We start from the raw sequence: 26804 nt of genomic DNA on the forward strand, positions 1-26804 counted from the left end.
ACGTTGTGGATGTATCGTCGTTTGGTCTTGTACAAAGATGTTTAGTTTCCTGGGAATACGCAGATTCATGCCAATACAAATGCAAAAGAAAAACCTATTCTACTATTCTACATCGTAAAGTGGCAAGCATCGGGCGCACCTTAACTGCTAATGTCCCGACTTTAGCAACCTTTTTATATGTGCAGCAGAGATTTAATAATGAGAGTGTGCTTCACTAATAAAACTCAACTACATAAAGAGCGATGCATTAATCAAGTACAGGGGTTAGGCAAAATGATTGAGATAGGCAAAATTTGGACCAAATTCAAATCCTTATAACTTTTTGAAAAATTGATGAAATTGGACAAAACCGGAAGCATTCGACGGAAAATTTAGTCAAGATTTAGGAACATGCACGGTCATGGATACTGGCCGCAGGATACCGGAGATGTTCCGGATTTTCGGAGGCCATGTCAAAAACACATTTTTTCTGCCGCTCGTAATTTTGTGTGGTTTGAAGTTACATCGATAAACACTATTTTCCTAGAAACTAGATCTTATTGAAAATTGAATGCGGGCGGTTGCGCTGAAATCCATTGAAAAACATCCGAGATATGGCCATTTCAGTAAACCTGGTTCCGGATACTATGGTCAATTATGTATATCCTTCCAATCACGTATATATTATCCGGTACCATATCAATATTGGTATCAAACTTCAAGATTTTTCATGGAGATGTTTCAGGAAGCATATGCAGGACGATCAGTTGCCCTGACCACTCTGTAGTAGGTTCCAGGTGCCCCGGGGGAAGTGGCCAATTTGAAAAACGTTCAGAACCCTATCAATATGGGTATCAAACTTCAAGATTTTTTATGAAGATGCTTCAGGAAGCATATTCAGGATGATCAATTGCCCTGACCACTCTGCCTGATGATCAAGTGCCCCGGGGGAAGTGGCCAATTTGAAAAACGTTCAGAGCCCTATCAATATGGGTATCAAACTTCAAGATTTTTCATGGAGATGCTTCAAGAAGCATATTCAGGACGATCAGTTGCCCTGACCACTCTGTAGTAGGTTCCAGGTGCCCCGGGGGAAGTGGCCAATTTGAAAAACATTCAGAACCCTATCAATATGGGTATCAAACTTCAAGATTTTTCATGAAGATGCTTCAGGAAGCATATTCAGGATGATCAATTGCCCTGACCACTCTGCCTGATGATCAAGTGCCCCGGGGGAAGTGGCCAATTTGAAAAACGTTCAGAACCCTATCAATATGGGTATCAAACTTCAAGATTTTGCATGGAGATGCTTTAGGAAGCATATTCAGGACGATCAGTTGCTCTGACCACTCTGTAGTAGGTTCCAGGTGCCACGAAGGAAGTGGTAAATTTGAAAAACTTTATGAACCATATCAATATGGGTATCAAACTTCAATATTTTTCGAGGTGATACTTCTTAATGCATTTTAGAACCAGCAGCTGTCATGACCACTCTGTAGTAGGTTCCAGGTGTCTTGGGGAAGTGACCAATTTGCAAAATGTTCGAAACCATATCAAGTACTCAATACTCATTATCAAAGTTCAAGGTTTTTCATGGAGATGCGTTTGGACTCTCCTGTCGAATAGAGTTCGCCGCCACACGAAGTTGACCATCTACAAAACGCTCATTAAACTGGTCGGCCTCTATGGCCATGAAAGTTGTATGTTGCTGGCCAAGGACCAACACGCCCTTGAAGTTTCCGAATTGAAGGTGTTGCGGACTATTTATGGTGGGGTGCAGATGGAAGCCAATGGAGGTGGTGGTGGAGGTCAATGAATCACGAGTTGTAACTGTTAGGAGAATTACCACATGGTACAATTTTGGCGGTTACGGTGGGCCGGGCATGTAGCCAGAATGTCAGACGACAACCCGATTGAGATGGTGCTCGATAATGATCCGACCGGTACAAGAAGAAGAGGCGCGATGCGGTCACGGGGGATCGACCAAGTGTAAGATGGCCTGCCATCAATGGCAGCAAGTCGCAATCATGACTTAGCAATTGTGTGGGATGCTATATCTTGACATGGCCATAGTCCTATTATTGCATTTAAGGGCAAAGTGAAGCCTGCCGATTATCAAATTATTTTGGAAGACAAGGTATTTGTTGATATGATGACAAATCCTGAATATGACGTCTGTTTTTCATTTTTGCGAAAGATCCGCAGGTCGCGTTCCACTTGGTCGATCCACCGTGACCGCTGCATGCCTCTTCTTCTTGTACCGGTCGGATTATTATCGAAGCATCATCTCAATCGGGTTATCGTCTGACATTCTGGCTACATGCCCGGCCCATCGTAACCGCCAAAATTGTACCGTGTGGGTAGTTCTCCTAACAGTTACAACTCGTGGTTCATTGACCTCCACCACCACCTCCATTGTCTTCCATCTGCACCCCACCATAGATGGTCCGCAACACCTTCCATTCGGAAACTCCAAGGGCGCGTTGGTCCTTCGCCAGCAACATCCAACTTTCGTGGCCATAAAGGCAGACCAGTCTAATGAGCGTTTTATAGATGGTCAACTTCGTGCTGCGGCGAACTCTATTAGACAGGAGAGTCCAAAAGCATCTCCATGAAAAACCTTGAACTTTGATGCTCATTTTGATATAGTTTCGAACATTTTGCAAATTGACCACTTCCCCAGAACACCTGGAACCTACTACAGAGTGGTCATGACAGCTGCTGGTTCTAAAATGCATTTAACAGTATCACCTCGAAAAATCTTGAGGTCTGATACCCATATTAATATGGTTATGTACATTTGCCACTTCCCCGGGGCACCTGGAACCTACTACAGAGTGGTCAGGGCAACTGATCGTCCTGAATATGCTTCCTGAAGCATCTTCATGAAAAATCTTGAAGTTTGATACCCATATTGACAGGGTTCTTAACGTTTTTCAAATTGGCCACTTCCCCCGGGGCACCTGGAACCTACTACATAGTGGTCAGGGCAACTGATCGTCCTGCATATGCTTCCTGAAGCATCTCCATGAAAAATCTTGAAGTTTGATACCAATATTGATATGGTACCGGATAATATATACGTGATTGGAAGGATATACATAATTGACCATAGTATCCGGAACCAGGTTTACTGAAATGGCCATATCTCGGATGTTTTTCAACGGATCTTTGCGCAACCGCCCGCATTCAATTTTCAATAAGATCTAGTTTCTAGGAAAATAGTGTTTATCGATGTAACTTCAAACCACACAAAAATACGAGCGGCAGAAAAAATGTGTTTTTGACATGGCCTCCGAAAATCCGGAACATCTCCGGTGTCCGGCGGCCAGTATTCGTGACCGTGCATGTTCCTAAATCTTGACTAAATTTGCCGTCGAATGCTTCCGGTTTTGTCCAATTTCATCAATTTTTCAAAAAGTTATAAGGATTTGAATTTGGGCCAAATTTTGCCTATCTCAATCATTTTGCCTAACCCCTGTAAGTTTCGTATCTCTCGCATACTTAGTATTCTAATTAAGGGTATGGGACCACTCCAGAATCGAACTTATGATAGGAGGCTCGGAGACCCATAGTGTTATTTTTTTTGTGTTTATTAAAGAATACATAAACCAGTAGATTCACTCGTTTCCCCCATAGTGTTATATGGGGCACTGCACGGACAGAGCTGCCTCGCAGCTTAGTGTTCATTAAGCACTTCCACAGTTATTAACTGCGAGGTATCTAAGCCAAGTAACCATTCTTGCATTCGTATATCATGAGGCTAACACGATTCCACATTTATGCCCAGGGAAGTCGAGGCAATTTATTGTAAGCATCTTAAAATTATGTCCTGTGTCTTCTTCTTATTTTTACTTGGATTCGTCTATAAGAGGGATCATTTTTAAGCAGAAGGAAAACAAAAGTGTATTTTCACATGACGAAGCGAAAATTAGTGTCCGTGCTTCAAACGTCACTCATCTCAAGGAATCATTCCTTGACGGAAATGTAAAAAATAAAAATAGAATAAATGTAAACACAAATACATAACCAGCTCTTATTTTCTCGTGACTGGGAACCAGGACCTGCCGTTGACTCAGTGCAATCTATGCATTTGTCGCAAAGTATAGCATACTGTACGTGGAATTAAGCAAGATTGCAATAAAATCATGCACTCTCTAGCTGGCCGTAGTGTTATTCGTCCTTTCAGTCATAGGGAACCATACATATTCAACATGAACTTTTGGCTGGTAGTGGCCATCTCAGCAAAATGGATTGTGGCATGTTTAATTTCATCTACGTACGTCCGTAATCTGAATCCATCGGATTCCTATCTGAGTATCATCATTCTTACAGATCATAAACTGAGTGTTCAGGTTCACGGTCTTATAATGAATGTATACTTCCCATTATCCGCCTTTCCAATCAGCGAAGCCAATCAACCCACATTCAGACGATGCAGCTGAGCTCCGAAGTTCAGCAGGTCCTTTGTATCGAAACTTGGGTGGATTCCGTCTGTCGTACGATAGGTCGGATGATTATCCAGCGAAGTTATGGTAGCGAAATCGGAAAAAGCTTTTCGGCTATACCCGAGCCACTAGTCAAAATTTCAACAAACAGTGATTTGTGGAATATGCTTTCAATGTCATTTACGGAGCTTGGGTTGCATATTTGATATAAATGAAAAGTTGCGGAGGGATGTGGAGCGACTGGAAATACTTTACCATTCAAAGCTTATTTGGCATATTATAGGGTTACGATTTGAGTTCGATGAAGAGCATTAAAGAAAGGATTGTTGTTTGCTGCAACTCGCATAAATTGTAAGGCAATAGCATATATGATGAAACCAGTCTTGATTCGAGCCATTCCATTGGGATGCAGGAGAGAACAGTGCATAACCGGGGCAAAATGGCCTCACTCATAAAATCACTAGGACATAACCTGTGCCAGCGAAAGTGTTAAGTGTGGAATTCTCTTCGCCGACTTCCCCTCTTTTAAATAAAAGTGACAAGCAGCTGTTTTCTTCATGATTTATTACCTCAGAACGAAAGAAAACAATGAAAACTTGCATTCTGAAGTGTTAAATCGAGAAGAATCCTCTGCTTGTCACTTTTATTTAAAAGAGGGGAAGTCGCCAAGAGAATCCTATCTTGCGACATTCGCCCTTTTACCACACGTAAAAAAATCAATTATTTAATTTATTAAATTCAATTTATGTTAATAATTATGCATCAGATATATTTTTCATTTTTGGTCTATATCATGTCGTGACCCGATCGAGATTTACAGTCTCGACCGTTAGTCTCAACAATACTCAGCAAACTAAACTCACACCCGCGTTTACACGATCATCTCAAACTGTTTACATTGGAGATGGAATGAAGTATCCTTGAACCTAAGGTAGCTCGCTACACGCTTGGAAGAAACCACAACAAAAGAGTATATTCAAATTGGAAATTTAATTATTGCTTATAACACATTGCTGTGCAGTCATTTTTTTCCGATATTTCATAGACCTGATCTTATATACTACATTCTTCTCCTCCTCTACTCTACAGGTATACAATGAACGAAAAATTACATTATTGCTATATATTTTTGATCATTGGAAAAATATCATCCACATCAATTACTTCACATTTTTTTTGCTGGGTAAATTAAAATTCAAAACGTCCATGAAACAACTGAAATCATGAGAAAAATAATTAAATTCCTACACAATCCAATCCAAATTAGATCTTAGTTCCAATCCAAATCTAATTCACTCCAAATCCACATTGTGAATTCGATTTAAATTCAATCAAAATCCAATCCAAAACCATTCAAAATTTTATTAAAATTCAACCCAAATTCCGATACAAATCCAATTCAAGCCAAATGTAATCTTAATCCAATCCAAATCCTATGCAATCTTATTCAAATTCAATCCAAATACAATTTGAATTAAACTTCAATCTAAATCAAAAGCCAATAAGAAACCATTACAAGTACAATGCAAATTCAGTTAAACTCCAATCAAAATTCCATTACAAATCCAATTTTAATCTAATCCTTATGCAACCCAAATCCAATTCCTATACAATCAAAATCTAATCTAAATACAATTCATTTTTAAACCAAATCGAATTTAAATCCAATCTAAATCCAGTCGAAATCTAATTTAAATCCAAATCCAATCCAAATCCAATCCAAGCCAAATCCAATCCAAATCCAATCCAAATCCAATCCAAATCCAATCCAATCCAAATCCAATCCAAATGCAATCCAAATCGAATCCAAATTCGATCCAAACCCAATCCAAATCCAAGTCCAATCCAAATCCAATCCGAATCCATTCCAAGTCCAATCCAAATCCAATCCAAATCCAATCCAAATCCAATCCAAATCCAATTCAAATCCAATCCAAATCCAATCCACATCCAATCCAAATCCAATCCAAATCCAATCCAAATCCAATCCAAATCCAAATCCAATCCAAATCCAATCCAAATTCAATACAAATCCAATCCAAATTCAATCCAAATCCAATCCAAGTCCAATCCAAATCCAATCCAAATCCAATTAAAATCCAATCGAAATCCAATCCAAAGCTAATTAGAATCTACTGCAAATCCAATCCAAATTCAATTGAAATTCGATCAAAATTCCGATACAAATGCGATTTAATCCAAATCCAAACTAAATCCAATCCAAAACAATTTCAAATAAAATCCAAAACCAATTTAAATATAATCCAAAGCCAATTAAAATCCATTACAAATCCATTCCAAATTTAATTAAAATCCAATCTAAACTCCGATCCAAATCGAGTTCAATTTAAATCCATTGTGAATCCGATTTAAATTCAATCAAAATCCAATCCAAATCCTATCCAATCCATTCCAACTTAAATCCAACTAAAATCCAATCCAAGATCAGGCGAAATTTAATCTCAATTCAATAAAAATCCAATTAAAATCTAATGAACATTCAATCCAAATGCAATCCAAATCCAGTTTAAATTCAATTCAAATCCAATCCGATCCAAATCTAGTCCAATGCAAAATCAATGCAAATCCAATTTAAATCAATCAATCCAAGTCCAACGCCAATTAGAATCCATTCTAAATCCAATTCAAATTCAATTCGCATCCAATTCTTTGCCCTTCCGGCAGGGGTTCTACTGGAGACGTGAACAATCTGTCTTTTTTTGTATACTTATTGTGCCCTCTTTTTTGCACTTTTCAGTCTCCCGGCCTACTCCACTGCCCTTCCGTCAGGGAGCCTACCGGAGACATAAACACTTTGTCTTTTTTTTGTATTCTCATTGTGCTCTCTTTTTTGCACTTTTCAGTCTCCCGGCCTACTCCACTGCCCTTCCGTCAGGGAGCCTACCGGAGACACTTAATCTTTTTTATATTCTCATTGTGCCCTCTTTTTTTGGCCTTTTCAGTCTCCCGGCCTACTCCACTGCCCTTCCGTCAGGGAGCCTACCGGAGACATAAACACTTTGTCTTTTTTGTATTCTCATTGTGCCCTCTTTTTTTGCACTTTTCAGTCTCCCGGCCTACTCCACTGCCCTTCCGTCAGGGAGCCTACCGGAGACACTTAATCTTTTTTATATTCTCATTGTGCCCTCTTTTTTTTGGCCTTTTCAGTCTCCCGGCCTACTCCACTGCCCTTCCGTCAGGGAGCCTACCGGAGACATAAACACTTTGTCTTTTTTTTTTGTATTCTCATTGTGCTCTCTTTTTTGCACTTTCCAGCCTCCCGGCCTACTCCACTGCCCTTCCGTCAGGGAGCCTACCGGAGACATAAACACTTTGTCTTTTTTTTTGTATTCTCATTGTGCTCTCTTTTTTGCACTTTTCAGTCTGCCGGCCTACTCCACTGCCCTTCCGTCAGGGAGCCTACCGGAGACACTTAATCTTTTTTATATTCTCATTGTGCCCTTTTTTTTTTGCCTTTTCAGTCTCCCGGCCTATTCCTCTGCCCTTCCGTCAGGGAGCCTACCGGAGACACTTAATCTTTTTTATATTCTCATTGTGCCCTCTTTTTTTGGCCTTTTCAGTCTCCCGGCCTACTCCACTGCCCTTCCGCCAGGGAGCCTACCGGAGACACTTAATCTTTTTTATATTCTCATTGTGCCCTCTTTTTTTGGCCTTTTCAGTCTCCCGGCCTACTCCACTGCCCTTCCGTCAGGGAGCCTACCGGAGACATAAACACTTTGTCTTTTTTTGTATTCTCATTGTGCCCTCTTTTTTGCACTTTTCAGTCTCCCGGCCTACTCCACTGCCCTTCCGTCAGGGAGCCTACCGGAGACACTTAATCTTTTTTATATTCTCATTGTGCCCTCTTTTTTGCCTTTTCAGTCTCCCGGCCTACTCCACTGCCCTTCCGTCAGGGAGCCTACCGGAGACGTAAACAATCTATCTTTTTGTTGTAATTTCGCTTTTACATATTTACCTGATTGATTTTCTATTCCACTTCAATTTTAATTTCGGGGAGCACAAACACAATCACAAAAAGCGTAGTTTTAATTAACTACCGGCTGCGTCATTGTCGTGACCCGATCGAGATTTCCAGTCTCGACCGTTAGTCTCAACAATACTCAGCAAACTAAACTCACACCCGCGTTTACACGATCATCTCAAACTGTTTACATTGGAGATGGAATGAAGTATCCTTGAACCTAAGGTAGCTCGCTACACGCTTGGAAGAAACCACAACAAAAGAGTATATTCAAATTGGAAATTTAATTATTGCTTATAACACATTGCTGTGCAGTCATTTTTTTCCGATATTTCATAGACCTGATCTTATATACTACATATCATTCTCATAATAAAAATGAATCCTTCTCATTTAGAGTGTGTATATCGATTATTGTCGTACTGAATGAAAAGTATAAGTCTCGCTTAATGGCAAAATTGTATTAAGGCTCTATAAACCGTAATCAGTTTGATGATGAAGATGATTTTGTTCTCATTCGCACTAATACTAATGCAATTTTAGACAAAATTCAATATTTCACTGCTATTCACCAACTTACCTCTCTAAGACGAATTAAGTACTGTCCATTTAATTCCACCAGTTAATTTTCGTTATCTTTGCAGATACGTATTTCGACCACAACTGTGTGGTCGTCTTCAGTGTCTTGTACTTGACTCGACTTCAGTCGAGTCAAGTACAAGACACTGAAGACGACCACACAGTTGTGGTCGAAATACGTATCTGCAAAGATAACGAAAATTAACTGGTGGAATTAAATGGACAGTACTTAATTCGTCTTAGACGGTTTAATACATTCCACTAAAAGAGCTTAATATATTTTTCTGAACTTACCTCTGTCAACGTATATTCATGGTATTTTCATATGCGTTTTTCACTCACCTAGCTAATTAATTATTAATTATTTGACTGAAAAGCGCTTAAAACTGCTTTTTTCCTAGACAAAATTTTGTATACTAATTGTACACACACCAACTCCGAACGATTGAAACACACGCATACACTTATTTTGAACATGCACTCAGTTTTTCACTTGTTCTTTTCTCGCCGTTTTCTTTATTTTATCACAACTAAACATAATTCACTACCTAACTTTCACTTTTGTCTTTGATGTTGAACACCAATTTCTTCACTTCATGTCGAAAAACCAACGAAAACTGCTTTAAAAAATTTGAAGTGAGAGACAAATTTGACGGCCGTATTGTGAATGTCGCAAAATTCGGAACACCCAAATTCACTACCGCATTAGGTGAAATAAATCTCGGCAAAGCAACTTAGAAATATTGAAACAATACATCGAATATGCTAGTCGACACGAAAACAACTTCATGCATATTCGCGAAGTCGAAGCAAATTCTGCTCTTCCCTCCTATGGGAAATCCCATTGCTATCTGTCAGAGTTTGAGTGAAACATGGCCGCCATCTCCTCCTCTCTGTTGCTCTACTGTAAAAACCCATAAAGAACTGTCATTGTTTGTGTGAAGAATTTTGCTTCGACTTCGCGAATACAAGAAAAAAATCATCATTTCATCGTTGCCAGATTTGTTTAATCAAATAATTATTGCGGTTTGTCGAATTAATCAAATCGACCAGAAAAAAGAAAAGATTATGCAAGCTTCTGTTGGCAGGGTGGAGAATGGTTGACATTTAATTTAACCGTACCATTCATCCTACCATGCAGTCAAAAAAAACAAAACCACGGCAGCCGCAGCAGCAGCCACGACCAAGCAGACGACAGCGCATACTTTTACTGTGTTCTCTCCCCACAATCAATGTTTTCGTATAATAATTATAATAAAACATATAATCGGTTTTGGTGGCAAATATACATTTCATTATTCCTTACTCATTTTACAGATTAGAACTAATAAATCAGTATCTGTGGCTAGCGCTCTTTCAAAGCTGTGTGCCACAGCCTAATTCAACTCGATTCTGTTTTATTTGCCCTGCGCACAAGAAAGTGTGGATGGATGGCACGAGACTCACGCAGCAGCAAACAAACAGTCTGCGGATGAAGAATAAAAAAGACATAATTTCGTCTTACATTAATTTGGGAAAGTGTCTCAATGTGCACGGAGCACGACATTTTATCGGATAGAATTTAAATATTCGGAGAATCATAGTATTTTACTGAACTTTCACCAACACTGTATGTTGAAAGCCCAGTGGTGTATGAAGAATTTTAAAATAAGTTTCCATATAATAAATATTTCATAAATACTGGAGTAGGCTCCGCTTCGAACGGAAGCATGTTTTCACGAGTGACAGTTTTTTTCCGCGAAAATGTTTAGTGCGCATCTAGAATAAAAAAAATATATGAAGAAACAAACAGCTGCTGTGTAGTGAAATATTAACCACGCGGCTTAAAATCTAAATTATTAACATTTACATGAGTCTTCGGCGTGTCTCCATGTATCGTGTCTATGATGAAGAAACGTCGGAAAGAGTCGTTCAAAACTCCAAAAAATCCTGGGGCTGATTGGTGACGAAGGAAATTATTGAAGTGGTTTATTCAGGATGGCGAATATTTTCCAAAGAGTGACGTGTGGGAGATGTGAATGCACTGAAATTATCGATGAGGTGGATCATTTTGACTGCGGCAATGGCAACAGCAGCAGCCATTCACTAACAGAAACTGGAACCTCCACAACTTCGAGCCTCACAAAAAAATCACAGTCGACAAACATTGGCCGTAGTTGGGCATTGCGATAACAGTTTCAAATGAAGCAAAGGAGCATGAGAATTACGAAACTCCAAACATTTTTTGGTCTTCTGCAATCCCTGGCCCTTCCTGTTCAACATCGAAGATCTTCAGATAGTGGACGAACAAAATTGGTGAGCTCGTTCCAGTTCTTTGTCATTTTGTCTCTCTCTTCAACAATTTATGAATGCTTAAAATTTAATACTAAATACGTACAGGGCATCGTTTACTGCTTTTGCCGCGGATATTGTGGGAGTCCCAGATATCCGGTTCAAGCTTTAGTTGGTAACGGTGGCTCTTCTCTACCTTCTACTCCCTGAGTAGTTAGTACGAATAAGGGCGTCCTTGTGAAGTTTTGCTGTACCTGTTACGAATGACTAATACATCCCATTCCCTGCACTTTCTGGAGAAAACTTTCTTGCTTCTGATGTGAATCCTTTTTGTGGTCCTGGTCTTTGTAACAAAAAGGGCACCATTTATTCGTAGTACAGTCAAACCTCCATGAGTCGATGTTCTATGACTCGATATCGACTCAAGGAAGCAAATTATGCCATATTAAAAAATATTTTCTGGGTTACTGTGATGGTCCCTTCAAACGGCTTTCCAAAGATTTGCTATTTCTCATCTCGATATTTCCATAAGTCGATGGTCCCTTCAATATCGACTCATGGAGGTTTGACTGTACTACTTGATCAACACCCCCAGCTGGGTGAGGGATAGAGGATGACGCACACACACACACAATAAATATTTCATAAATACTCAAAAGTAAACATTTTGTTGCAGCTGGCAACATTATGTAGCAGCTGACAAGCTTTTACCACCCCCTTTCCACCCACCTCAAATTTTCGTCACTTTTTCGTACTAGTTGCCTCACCAATACTAACAAGCAATAACGTCATTAATTTTCAAAACAGAGTTATGGAGCCTTGAGCCTTAAGCGAAACTTATACTTTTGATTAGGCTGTGATATGGAAAAGCAGGAAGCAGGAAAAGTCATTTATCTTCATCCTGTAGCCAAACTGCTTCAGAAAAATGTTAAGTTTTTGTTGTTGAAAAATACGCACGCTTCACCTTTTTGCCTTTCTCGTACGACAAAGTTGTACCGAAAGGCTATCATTTCACTCCGAAAACGAACTTTTTATAGAAGTCTCTGAGACCCATAGTATTATATACCAATCGACTCAGCTTGACGAGCTGAGCACATGTCTGTCTGTCCGTGTGTATGTATGTGTGTATGTGTGTGTGTATGTGTGTGCACAAAATCTATAAAAAACATTAGACAACTTTTCGTATAGTAATCCTTAACCGATTTTCTCGCAACAAGTTTCATTCGACAGGGGACAAAGCCTTGTTGATCACTATTGAATTTTATAACGAACGGTCATTGCATTTGAAAGTTATGAAAAAAATGGTACATCGGACCATATAAACCCCATATAAGGTTGGTGTCTTAACTAAATGCGAGAAAGGCACCACCAACGCTAGGTGGATTAATCTGGGTTTTCATATGTGTATTTACAAAAAAGCTCCATCGGAAAACTGGTAAGATTATATCAAGGCCCATCATTATAATCTATTCAATCCAACGATGTTATTTTTCAGTATTCCAGAGCTAATCCCCTGATCTTTCGCCAGGCGGCGACTGCACGGCCATGTAGATTCGGTTCAATATGTTAAATCCAACGGAGACTCGTCGGTGGCGATGTCGCCGGTGTATCGAAAACATGTCCATGCGTTGGAAAATGTGAGTGTACCTAATATGCAAACTGACCTCGAAAACAACCGACGGAGCGTTTTTCGATGGACATGTAACTCGGGAAATCGAGCCTCGAAACCAGTGAGTGGAAAATATAGCCTCAAAGCCAGTGAGAAAACAATTGCGACACGGATGGAGTTCCCATGACACGTGGTTCAAATTACCGACGGAATCTGGACAATTTGATCCGGCAGACGGATGTCGCCACCAGAGAATTAAATTCGGAGCGGTGAAGTTTTCGCACGGAAGTTTATCCCAGTCTTTAGATGGCCGACCACGCAAAACAACATGTGTTCACCGTTGAAGATAAAACTACCATCCTTCTTCTAGCGGATGCTATTTTATTTGAAGTTTTCATTGAAAATTATGTCAGAAAAGTATGGAATACATAAATATATACGAGTTTCGAATTTTAAAATGATTTTTCTAATTTCAAATTGAAGAAAACAACATTCATTACAGGAATGAAATATATAATATCCCTAATAAAAATCATACCTTATACAGATAATTTGACATTCCTTATTATACATATGAGTATTTGACATAAAATGTATAAGTTTTTTGTTATGATTATCTTATGCCCCACCGCATAGGTTTTATTGCAATTAGATATACACGTAAAAAAATCAATTATTTTTTTAATTGAATTCCATTTATGTTATTAATTAGACATCAATTATGTTTTTCATTTTCCATTATATGATTCTCATAATAAAACTGAATCATTCTCATTTAGAGTGTGTATATTCAATATTATGGTATTGAATGAAAAGTATAAGTTTCGCTTAATGGCAAAAATGTATTAAGTGAAACTTAAGCTTTTGATTAGTTGGTGATATTGAAAAGCAACCGTCGGTTACATTCATCCTGCAGCCAAACTGCTGTAGAAAAAGTGTGATTTATTTTTTATTTAAAGGCTTTGAATATGAACGGGCATAAAAATCTCTAAGGGTAAGATGGTAATATCATCATCAATCTATTTATTAACACTTGCTTCGTTATTTTACAGTAATCCAAAATCGAGTCCAGAACAAATCTCATGATATTTTGCCAGGCGGCAATTGCGAGGCCCTGCCGATATGGATCAACTTGTAAAATTCATCGAAGAACCGTCCTCGGAGGTGTCGCCGGTCCATTGACAACACGGCCATGCATTGGGCTGTATGAAAACTAGACCCGGAAACAAGTGACGGAGCATGAGATCGTAGCCGAGAGGCGATTCATCTGATCGGTACCGCCGCCTGAGATTTCATATTGGTCCACAATCCATTGCTCGTCATTGCTCGAAAATTATCCCTGCCTCTAGATGGCCCACCGTGGGAAGCAGTATTGTCTATGCGAGTAATCGCTGGAACGTCGCTGGACCGTCGCGTCGCTCAACCAGCGAGCGCTTTTCAGTTTGGTGCTGCAGCGACGCATTTAATTTGCCTGGGTCGCTGGAGCACTTAGGGAAGATCCATTAATTACGTAACGCAAAACTTGTTCAACCCCCCCTCCCCCCTATGTCACACTTTTTGTATGAAGCTTCTGAAATTTTTGTATGGGTCGTCACACTTCACTCAACCCCCCTCCCCCTCTAAGCGTTACGTAGTTTGTGGACGTTCCCTTACTGGAAAGGGTCGCCAGCGACCAGCGACGTTTCAGTCGAGCGACATAGTTGAGACAAGTTAATACATGTTCTTAATTTCATCTGCATCGACAATATTTATACCTCGGCCAAGCATTCAGTGGAATGGAATGTAAATTTCCAAATTGATTTTACAGATTTCAAAATAAAGAAAAGAAATTATCAACAGGAATAAAATACACAAATGAACCTAATGATTTTTATATAATATCACTAATAGAAATCATTCTTTGAGCTTATACATTGTATTCGAAAGCTCCAATCATGCATATGAGTATTTGACATGAAATGTATAAGTTTTGTGTTATGATTATGTTATGCAGCACCGCATAACAATCATTGCAATTTGAAATACATTCAATTAAGAAACCACAATGGCAAAAATATATGTGTTTTGGCAAATACATTCATTGTGAAGTTTTTTTTCGTGTATAATCCATTACGAAACCAAAATGGCAAAAATATTAGTGTTTTGCCTAATACATTCATTGTGATTTTTTTTTTTTCGTGCAGATAGAGCTTGACATAAACCATTTTTGTTGATTTTGTGTTTTTTACACCAACTGCTTCTGTGAGCAAAGGTCTAGTAAGGGAATAGTAAAAAAATGATTTTTGATAACCAAATCTGGAGATATGCAGTTGTAGAGGATAAAAACTCATGTTTTGTCTTAAGTCATTTTTTATTATTAATAAAATTGATCCAAATTTGAGTGAAATCAGATGAGCGTGCGGTCCTTCAATGAGTGAATTTTTTGACCGAAAGATGTTAACCCGGGTTCGTAATGCTCACTCAATCTCAGAAGCACATGATTTTCCCTCACGAAAGTTTTCGGGGAGAAATCGATTTTCGGGAAAGAAAAACAGCCTGGAGAGTGATAACAATTTTTCGCTCACTTCGATTGCCGCTAACGTTGGTTTGCTCTTTTTCTTTCATATTCAAGTCTTTTCGTGGCTTCATCAATGGAAATGGTAGTAGCTTATGTGGAACAATTATTATTATTTATTCAGACTAAGGCCGAAGTGGCCTGTACGGTATATAAGAGTCTTCTCCATTCGGCTCGGTCCATGGCTACACGTCGCCAACCACGCAGTCTACGGAGGGTCCGCAAGTCATCTTCCACCTGATCGATCCACCTTGCCCGCTGCGCACCTCGCCTTCTTGTGCCCGTCGGATCGTTGTCGAGAACCATTTTCACCGGGTTACTGTCCGACATTCTGGCTACGTGCCCGGCCCATCGCAGTCGTCCGATTTTCGCGGTGTGAACGATGGATGGTTCTCCCAACAGCTGATGCAATTCGTGGTTCATTCGCCTCCTCCACGTACCGTCCGCCATCTGCACCCCACCATAGATGGTACGCAACACTTTCCTTTCGAAAACTCCAAGTGCGCGTTGGTCCTCCACGAGCATCGTCCAGGTCTCGTGTCCGTAGAGGACTACCGGTCTAATCAGCGTTTTGTAGATTGTCAGTTTGGTACGGCGGCGAACTCTATTTGATCAGCGTCTTGCGGAGTCCAAAGTACGTACGATTTCCAGCCACTATGCGTCTCCGAATTTCTCTGCTGGTGTCATTTTCGGCAGTCACCAGTGAGCCCAAGTACACAAATTCTTCTACCACCTCGATTTCGTCACCACCGATGCCAACTCGCGGTGGGTGGCTCACATTGTCTTCTCTTGAATCTCTTCCTATCATGTACTTCGTCTTCGACGTGTTGATGACTAGTCCGATCCGCTTAGCTTCCCTCTTCAGTCTGATGTAGGCTTCCTCCATCTTCTCAAAGTTACGTGCCATAATATCTATGTCGTCGGCGAAACCAAATAGCTGGACGGACTTATTGAAAATTGTACCACTCGTGTTAATCCCTGCTCTTCGTATTACCCCTTCCAAAGCGATGTTGAATAGCAAACACGAAAGACCATCACCTTGCCGTAACCCTCTGCGGGTTTCGAAGGGACTCGAGAATGCCCCTGAAACTCGAACTACGCACATCACCCGATCCATCGTCGCTTTGATCAACCGTGTCAGTTTATCCGAAAACCGTGTTCGTGCATTAGCTGCCATAGCTGGTCCCGATCGATTGTATCATATGCGGCTTTGAAGTCGATGAATAGATGATGTGTGGGCACGTTGTATTCGCGGCATTTCTGCAGTACTTGGCGAATGGCGAACACCTGGTCCGTGGTGGAGCGTTCGCCCATAAAACCCGCCTGGTACTGCCCCACGAACTCCCTTGCAGTTGGTGCTAGTCGACGGCATAAAATTTGGGAGAGTACCTTGTAGGCGGCGTTCAGCAATGTGATTGCGCGGTAGTTGCTACAATCCAGCTTATCGCCCTTTTTGTAGATGGGACACGACACCTTCCATCCACTCCTGCGGCAAAACTTCCTCCTCCCAAATCTTGGTAATGACCCAGTGCAGCGCTCTAGCCAGTGCCTCACCACCGTGTTTAAATAGCTCTCCTGGTAGTTGGTCAACCCCAGGGGCTTTGTTGTTCTTCAGCCGGCCAATCTCCTCCTGGATTTCCTGGAGATCCGGAGCCGGTAGAATTCTATCCTGCGCGCGTTCTCCCAGGTCCATCACCATACCGCCATCTTCGTCTGCCACATCGCCATTCAGGTGTTCTTCGTAGTGCTGCCGCCACCTTTTGATCACCTCGCGCTCGTTCGCACGAAGGTTCCCGTTTATGTCCTTACACATATCAGGCTGTGGCACGTGACCCTTACGTGAACGGTTCAACTTCTCATAGAACTTTCGTGTGTTATTAGCGCGGTACAGTTGCTCCGTTTCTTCACGGTCTAGATCTTCCTGCTGGCGCTTTTTTCCTCCGGAAAATCGAGTTTTGTCTGTTCCGCGCCTGTTTATATCGTGCTTCGTTCGCCCTCGTGCGGTGTTGCAGCAATCTCGCCCATGCTGCATTCTTCTCTTCCACTAACTGCTCACATTCGCCGTCATACCAGTCGTTTCTCTGATCCGGGGGCACCGTGCCAAGTGCAGCGGTTGCGGTGCTACCAATGGCGGATCGAATATCTCTCCAGCCATCTTTAAGAGACGCTGCGCCTAGTTGCTCTTCCGTTGGAAGTGCCACTTCCAGCTGCTGCGCGTATTCTTGGGCTAGTCTACCGTCTTGTAGCCGCCCAATGTTAAGCCGCGGCGTCCGACTTCGACGCGTGTTGTATACCGTCGAGAGTTTTGAGCGCAGGCATACTGCAACGAGGTAGTGGTCGGATTCAATATTCGCACTGCGGTAAGTGCGGACGTTCGTGATGTCGGAGAAGAATTTACCGTCGATTAGAACGTGGTCGATTTGGTTTTCCGTTTCTTGGTTAGGTGATCTCCATGTGGCCTTGTGGATATTTTTGCGGGGAAAGAAGGTGCTTCGGACTACCATTCCGCGGGAGGCTGCGAAGTTTATGCATCGTTGGCCGTTGTCATTCGATACGGTGTGCAGACTATCCGGTCCGATGACCGGTCTATACATTTCCTCCCTTCCTACCTGTGCGTTCATGTCACCTATGACGATTTTAACGTCCCGCAATGGGACGTAGCTGTGCGTAGAACGCTTCTTTCTCGTCGTCGGGTCTCCCTTCGTGTGGGCAGTGCACGTTGATGATGCTATAGTAGAAGAAACGGCCTTTAATCCTCAGCTTGCACTTCCTTGCGTTGATTGGCTGCCACCCAATCACGCGTTGGCGCATCTTACCCAGCACTATGAAGCCGGTTCCCAGCTCGTTGGTGGGCCCACGGCTTTGGTAGAAGGTAGCCGCTCGATGCCCGCTTTTCCACACTTTCTGTCCTGTCCAGCAAATCTCCTGAAGCGCCACGACGTCGAAGTTGCGGGGGTGTAATTCATCGTAGATCATCCTGTCGCAACCTGCGAAACCTAGCGACTTGCAGTTCCATGTTCCAAGCTTCCAATCGTGATCCTGTATTCGTCGCTTAGGTCTTTGCCGATTATATCGAGTCGCATTATCTCTTATATTGTTCGTAATGATTGGTTTTCTAGGCGGCTTATTGGGCCTGCGCAAACCTCCTGTCTCGTTGGAGGGCCGTCGTGTCAGGGCTGTTTAGCGTCCCACCTAACACCAGGACTTGGGCTTGTGCGCTTTGAGCGGCACACGGTCGCTTTGGTGGGGCCTACTTGCGGATACATGCAGCGGATGCAGCGGATACATTAACAGGGCCCACTGTCAAACCCCACCACATCCTAGGCAAGCCCCACAACTCGCAGATGGCCTGGGGAGGGATCGTCAAGCCCTTGGACATAGTCCCTGCTGCCCGAAACAATTATGTGGAACAAATAACTTTCAAATACGCTTTCATACAGATAGCGTAGTGGTGTGGCTAAAGTAAACGCATCCCTACAGCTACTATTGTTACTATTCTGGGTTCGAATCCCGGCGCGGCCATACAATTTTGTAATTGTTCTGTGATAATTCTTGCGAAAAGTGAGTGAGAGATAAAAGTAATGAAACGAAAAAGGATTTTCATCTAACAGGCAAGATTTTCGTTTATCTACCAATGCTAATTCTAGAGAAAAGATTGATGGGTGAAAGATGATCCTCAACATAAACAACGAAACAAGATTTTCCCTTGGCCCGAAAAACGCTTGCTTTGGTCTCATTGAAATGAATAGTCGAAACCCGAAAAAAAAAATCGAAAAAAAATCTTTATCGACTCGGCGCCTCGAACCGTGGAACTCTTGATCTGCAGGCCCTGGCACTACCACATAGCCCACTCTAGATCCATACCAGTGGGTCGAGCATACTGGAAAGGAAAAATTGAATTGGGTACATATTGAAAATTTATACTACCCCCAGAAGCACTTAAAATTATTTTTCTGGTTTTCAGGCATTTTTTTCAGCTAAATCTAATAAAAAGTCATAGAATAAGCCCTCTAAACATCCTAGTATCAATGACAAAGTGGTAGATAATAGTCTAAAGAAGCTATCAACGACTAATCTTTTTATTATGTGGAGTTAAATTGATGCGTTCAGAGGATATTTTTACGAGAAAGTCTGAAAAATCACAAATCTCGTTTGATGCACCTCTAAATCTTCATGGATTTGGCTGAAAATTGGTCAGGAGACTCTACATAAGCTAATCATCGAAATAGAGGGGTGGCACTTTGAATCTGAAATACTTTTGAAAATGGTGAACAGATCTAGTGGGCACGTTGTATTCGCGGCATTTCTGCAATACCTGACGTATGGCGAACACCTGGTCTGTGATAGAGCGTTCACCCATAAATCCCGCCTGTCCCACGAACTCTCTTGCAATTGGTGTTAGTCGGCAGCATAAAATTTGGGAGAGTACCTTGTAGGCGGCGTTCAGCAATGTGATTGCGCGGTAGTTGCTACAATCCAGCTTATCGCCCTTTTTGTAGATGGGACACACGACACCTTCCATCCACTCCTGCGGCAGAACCTCATCCTCCCAAACCTTGGTAATCACCCAGTGCAGCGCTCTAGCCAGTGCCTCACCACCGTGTTTAAACAGCTCTCCTCTAAAGAGTTGGTCAACTCCAGGGCTTTTTTGTTTTTCCGCCGACCGATCTCCTCCTGGATTTCCTGGAGATTCGGAGCCGGAAGTCACATGTCCTGCGCGCCTGCTCCTAGGTTCATTACCATACCGCCACCGTTGTCTGCCATATCGCCATTCAGGTGCTGCCGACATCTTTGGATCACCTCACGCTCGTTTGTAAGATGGTTCCCGTTTATGTCCTTGCACATATCGGGCTGTGGCGCGTGGCCCTTACGTGAACGGTTCAACTTCTCATAGAACTATCGTGCGTTATTAGCGCGGTACAGTTCCTCCGTCTCTTCACGGTCTCGATCTTCCTGCTGGCGCTTTTTCCTCCGGAAAATCGAGTTTTGTCTGTTCCGCGCCCATTTGTATCGTGCCTCGTTCGCCCTCGTGCGGTGTTGCAGCAATCTCGCCCATGCTGCATTCTTCTCCTCAACTAACTGCTCACATTCGCCGTCATACCGGTCGTTTCTTTGATTCGGAGCCACCGTGCCTAGTGCAGCGGTTGCGGTGCTTCCCATGGCGGATCGAATATCTCTCCAGCCATCTTCAAGAGCAGCGTCTCGCGCCTAGCTGCTCTTCCGTTGGGAGTGCCACTGGGCTAGTCTACCGTCTTGCAGCCGCCCAATGTTTAGCCGCGGCGGACGACACCGACGCGTGTTGATCACCGTCGAGAGTTTTGAGCGCAGATATACTGCAACGAGGTAGTGGTCGGATTCAATATTCGAACTGCGGTAAGTGCGGACGTTCGTGATGTCGGAGAAGAATTTACCGTCGATTAGAACGTGGTCGATTTGGTTTTCCGTTACTTGATTAGGTGATTTCCATGTGGCCTTGTGGATATTCTTGCGGGGGAAGAAATTGCTTCGGACTACCATTCCGCGGGAGGCTGCAAAGTTTATGCATCGTTGGCCGTTGTCATTCGATACGGTGTGCAGACTATCCGGTCCGATGACCGGTCTATACATTTCCTTCCTTCCTACCTGTGCGTTCATGTCACCGATGACGATTTTGACGTCCCGCAGTGGGCATCCATCGTATGTCTGCTCCAGCTGTGCGTAGAACGCTTCTTTCTCGTCGTCGGGTCTCCCTTCGTGTGGGCAGTGCACGTTGATGATGCTGTAGTTGAAGAAACGGCCTTTAATCCTCAGCTTGCACATCCTTGCGTTGATTGGCTGCCACCCAATCACGCGTTGGCGCATCTTTCCCAGCACTATGAAGCCGGTTCCCAGCTCGTTGGTGGGCCCACGGCTTTGGTAGAAGGTAGCCGCTCGATGCCCGCTTTTCTACACTTTCTGTCCTGTCCAGCAGATTTCCTGCAGCGCTACAACATCGAAGTTGCGGGGATGTAATTCATCGTATATTATCCTGTCGCAACCTGCGAAGCCTAGCGACTTGCAGTTCCATGTTCCAAGCTTCCAATCGTGATCCTTTATTCGTCGCCTAGGTCTTTGCTGATTGTATTGAGTCGTATTATCTTCTATGTCGTTCGTAATAGTTATTTTTAAAGGCAGCTTATTGGGCCTGCGCAAACCTCCTGTCTCGTCGGAGGGCCGTCGTGTCAGGGCTGTTTAGCGTCCCACCTAACACCAGGGCTTGGGCTTGTGCGCTTTGAGCGGCACACGGTCGCTTTGGCGGAGCCTACTTGCGGATACATGCAGCTTTTTATAGAGGTTTAACAGGGCCCACTGTCAAACCCCACCACATCCTAGGCAGGCGCCACCACTCGCAGATGGCCTGGGGAGGGATCGTCAAACCCTTGGACATAGTCCCTGCTGCCCACGAAATCTGCAATATGCAAAGTAGCAAAAAATTCTAGTGGGGATAATTTAAACCTATGTGAGGCTATGATCAACAAAAATTTCATCAAAGAAGCCAAATTTTCATACATGAGGACAAGCAAACCAAAACAATAAATTTGATTATTTTAAATACAGTCGCCTCTCCACATCTCGATATTGAAGGGACCATCGAGATAGGGAGAGATCGAGTAATGGAAGGAAAATTGAAATGGCTGCTAGATCCTAAAAAGCTCGTTGCTATGAAAAGCGACAACAAAACAAGTGTTATATCTTGTTGTTGATATGTTTATTATTGTCCACAGATGGTCTAGTAGCCTAAAAATTTGAATATATCGACATAAGGAGAGTGAACCCAGAACAAAATATGATCAGAACACATCGAGATAGAGAGATATCGAGATAGGGAGGTTATCGAGATGTAGAGTACCCAGATGTATGTAGATTGAAGGGACCGTCGAAACCATCGACATAGGAAGAGATATCGAGATACAGAACATCGAGATGTAGAGAGTCGACTGTAGAATGATGGTTCATATTAATGACAATTATATTTTTGCTGATGAGCAATTTGGTTTTCACCATGGGCATTCAACCACCCATCAGTTATTAAGAGTTACGAATTTAATTCATCTCAACAAATCTGAAGGATATTCGACTGGAGTTGCTCTTCTTGATATAGAGAAAGCATTTGACAGTGTTTGGCATGAAGGTTTGATTGTAGAATTGATGAATTTTAATTTTCCTCTGTGCATTATTAAACTGATCCAAAGTTATTTATCAGATCGTTCACTGCAGGTAAATTATCAGAATTTTAAATCTGATAGATTACCTGTAAGAGCTGGTGTTCCCCAAGGCAGCATACTGAGGCCCATATTGTATAACATTTTTACTTCTGACAATGCTTCCAAAACTCAGCTTATAATTTTCGCACATAAGCCGAGAGCTTCTTATTTGAAACCTTCTAGCAGACATATTGTCACTATGAATGGTGTTCCAATTAATTGGTATTGCGAAGCTAAATATTAAGGACTTCTGCTAGATCAAAAATTAACTTTTAAAAGTCACATTGAAGGCATTCAAGTCAAATGTAACAAATATATTAAGTGTCTATATCCACTTATAAACAGAAAATCAAAACTTAAGAACAAACTTTTGATTTACAAACAAATTTTTAGACCAGCCATGTTGTATGCTGTGCCAATATGGACTAGTTGCTGCAATACCAATACTAGTTGCTGCACTTCAGAGGACTCAAAATAAAATTTTGAAAATGATTCTGAAGTTGCCTCCGTGGTATAGTACCAATGAATTTCATAGATTTTCTAATATTGAGACATTGCAACAAATGTCCAACAAAATAATTTCCAATTTTAGACAAAAATCGCTGCAATCTTCTATTGCAACGATAAACTCCTAGTATAATAGTGTTAAAAAAACACGGAACACCTAGTCTAAGAGATGAATGCATGTATTAGATAATTAGCAAATAAAATAAGTAAAAAAAAAAGCGGCATTCAAGATGCCAATTTAATTTATATGCGAAATTATGCTTTGCAAAAATATGACAACTTCCACTATCAGTTTTCAAGGCCCTCATAGATGTGTAAAATTTATTCGAAGTAGAACGTACTAAATAGGCATTCACTGCCACAATCCACAACGTGGCGGCCCATTTTTCATACATATCAAGGTAGTTTTTTTCTAAAGGTATGTTTTTCTTATATAGGCGACTATCTGGCGTGTATTACTCATTGAGATTAAAAATAATCGGAGGTGTAGATTTTCTATGAACAGATCAATAAGAATCTTGATAAAGCCGTCAAAATTGCATTTTTTAAAACACATAAATAATTTTGATCTTCATAGCACTTCATGGCATAACTTTGAAATTAAAACGCATGTATAGCCACGGTGCTTCATTTACCGTTATTATGAAAATAAATATACCATTCAATCTGCAGCCGCCATTCGATTTCTACTATAATTCTACGCTTCTGGACAAATTTTCAAAAAAATCGTTGGCTAGATTTTTGAGTTATGCCGTTTTTAAGTTTTTTGATGAAAAAGGCCTTGTAAATCAATTAAAAATCCATAGCACAACGTAATAACTTGCAAACGATTTTCTATATAGAATCCATTAAATCTCTATATCCACGAAAAAATGAGCATTTTCTTTTGAAGCAATAGGGTAATCGCACCTGAAGTGGAGGTAGCACCAATAGTGATTTTCTTTTGTAATTATACACTCTACGATAGTTTCAGTTGATGCATTATGTATAAATGTGATGTTAAATACAATTTATCATAAACTTTGATTGAAATCGCATTGAAAACAATGATTATTCTCAATGAAATTGACTCCCCTGTACCTACAGTAAAACAACTGTACTCAGCACTGGAAGGTGCAATTCAAAATTCTTGTGTGCAAAGGAAGGGAATCATCATCAACAAGTCTTACATGTTCCTTGGTTTTGCGTATAACATCGACATCATTGGTGTAGATCGATCGCGTTGTGTCGTTAACAGATGCAAAACATCGAATTCTGGGAGTGTTTGAATGGAAAATACCGCGTTCAATACTTGGCAGTGCGGTGGAAAATTAAGAATGGCTCAGACGCTTGAATCAATTGTGCCAAGTGTACAAAAATGCAGACATAGGCAGGGTAATAAAATACGGCATATTACAGTGGGCTGGACATAATGTACGTATGGCAAAAGAGAAACCAGCAAAAGTCATGTTTAGCAGAGAATCTGGAAAAGGACGTCGGCTCCAGGGTAGACCACGCACTCGCTGACTGTGTGCAATCAAGGAAGATGCACGTGTGGCAGGCGTGCCGGGGGACCTGCGACTGGTGGCCCTAGAACGAGCGACCTGGAACAAGATATTACAGATAGTTTTGCTCAGGATAACATGGAGTGTACGACCATCATAGGTACAGGAAGGTAGATATTTAATTGATTTTGTATTAAAAAAAAACGTTTGTAAGTTATTACGTTGTGCTATGGATTTTTAATTGATTTACAAGGCCTTTTTCATCAAAAAACTTAAAAACGGTATAACTCAAAAATCTCGCCAACGATTTTTTTCTAAAAATTTGTCCAGAAGCGTAGAATTATAATAGAAATCTAATGGCGGCTGCAGATTGAATGGTATATTTATTTTCATAATAACCGTAAATTAAGCACCGTGACAGGGTAAAGGCAGTCATTTTCGTCTTTTTGTCATAGTCTCGATAACCAATAAAAGAGACACTTCTTTGCCAAACTCATCCGTACCAAATTGTAAGCTTTGGAGATACGTTCTGCTATATTGGAGTTCTAGCAAAAGGTCGTTGCTTTCGTTGGTTTTAGCTACGACGATGGACGGAAATACCTGTGGTGTCCCTATATGATAAAGCTTGCAAAAAATGTTTCTTTCCAACGATTCTCAAGTTTCCCTCATTGCAAGCACCATTCAATTTTAATTCTTATAGACTGACTCCATTTCTCGATTCATTGGATACGATCCGTTCCAGCACCGTATTTTTAAAACAATGCTTCAATCTTACCTGCCTTCTATTGAACTTCCTCCAAAGCGGGAACAAAAAAGTCTCAATGTTTCCCGGAGATTAAAATTTCCACTCTTATGAACAGAAAAAACGAAAACAAGAACGGTCCATGCACCCGGTTGTGTGTGTACGTCGTCAAACTGCATTCACTTCATATGAGTGGACGCAGAAAGATGATTGTTCATGGTTTTTCAGCAACTAGTTTTCAGCCATGTTTGGGAGAATATCTATTCCGCATGAAAAACAGCATTCTCCATGTATGGGAAAAAGTAACTACATAGAAAAAAGTATCATTACCACCACGGCTAACTTGTTGACTAGAATGCTGGTGAAAAACTTTGGTTTGCGGATTACACGCTGTATAAACGCGAACCGTAATCCGAGGTCCAGTTGATCACTTTTTGAAAAAGTTGTAAAGTTATTGAATTATTGGAACAATGCTTAGTAATGATAGTAAAAGGGCGTTGTCTTGCTCGTATAACAAGATTTTAATAGAACGCGATAAATTCGTTTCAAAACCTAATGTTTTTTAAAGGCCCGGGCTCATACGAACATAGTTCGTATATCAATCGACTTAGTTAAAAAAAAACCTGATTGATCCACCAGGTGGTATTGATGCCGTTGCAATTAGTTTTAGCGTGTTTTTTTTTGGTAAAAATCGTATTATGATCATAACTTTTGATCCCATCGTCCGATCTGATCCATTTTTAATAGGAAACAATGGGACAGAATTTCGCGTCGAATAAAACTTAGTTAGATTTTTTTAAATTAGTTTGTTTTTTTGCACACACATACATACGCATAACAGACATCACCTCAATTCATCGAATTCAATCGGTATTGGTACCTCTTAAGGATAAATTTAGGTTAGAATCGTAAATTGCAAATCAAATCTCAATGCAAAAATTAAAAACACTAGAAACTTGCTTCGCAAGATTACATTTATCCGAATGAGCAATTAGCATTAGCATTGAGCAATTCGCACAAATTCGTAGGAGGTACTAGACTATTGTATGAGAGTAGCATCACTTTCATCCTTTGCCACAGATATTGATTTGGGATTTGGACAGTTATTAAAGGTTTTATTGCCCAATTTTGAAAAATGAAATTGCAACAGCTGAAAAGCATTGTTGATGCCCTCAATGGGATTCTACATTGAGTGCTTCTTCACTTAGAAATATTCGATGCTCCACAATAAGGTTGATTTACTTTTAATATTAAATAGCCACTTGCAACTATTTTTAACGTCGATGCATATGAATGTTTAGGAAAGTATCACCAAAGATGAATATGACTCCTCTGTTCAATTATCTCCCGGACTACGGTATGTTAGGAATGGTCCAATGCATATGAAAGACTAAAGTCGCAACTGACTGACATACAAAAATGGGCT

At 41.2% G+C, this 26804-nt stretch overlaps 1 protein-coding gene across 1 annotated transcript in view; it reads left to right on the forward strand.

Annotated features, from left to right (window-relative positions):
- LOC134214466 (opsin Rh4) overlaps window positions 1-26804 on the forward strand; it is a 371396-nt gene that overhangs the window by 21368 nt on the left and 323224 nt on the right. The gene's annotated exons all lie outside the window — the stretch shown is intronic.

This window comes from Armigeres subalbatus, chromosome 2, assembly GCF_024139115.2.
Source record: "Armigeres subalbatus isolate Guangzhou_Male chromosome 2, GZ_Asu_2, whole genome shotgun sequence".
Taxonomy (NCBI): domain Eukaryota; kingdom Metazoa; phylum Arthropoda; class Insecta; order Diptera; family Culicidae; genus Armigeres; species Armigeres subalbatus.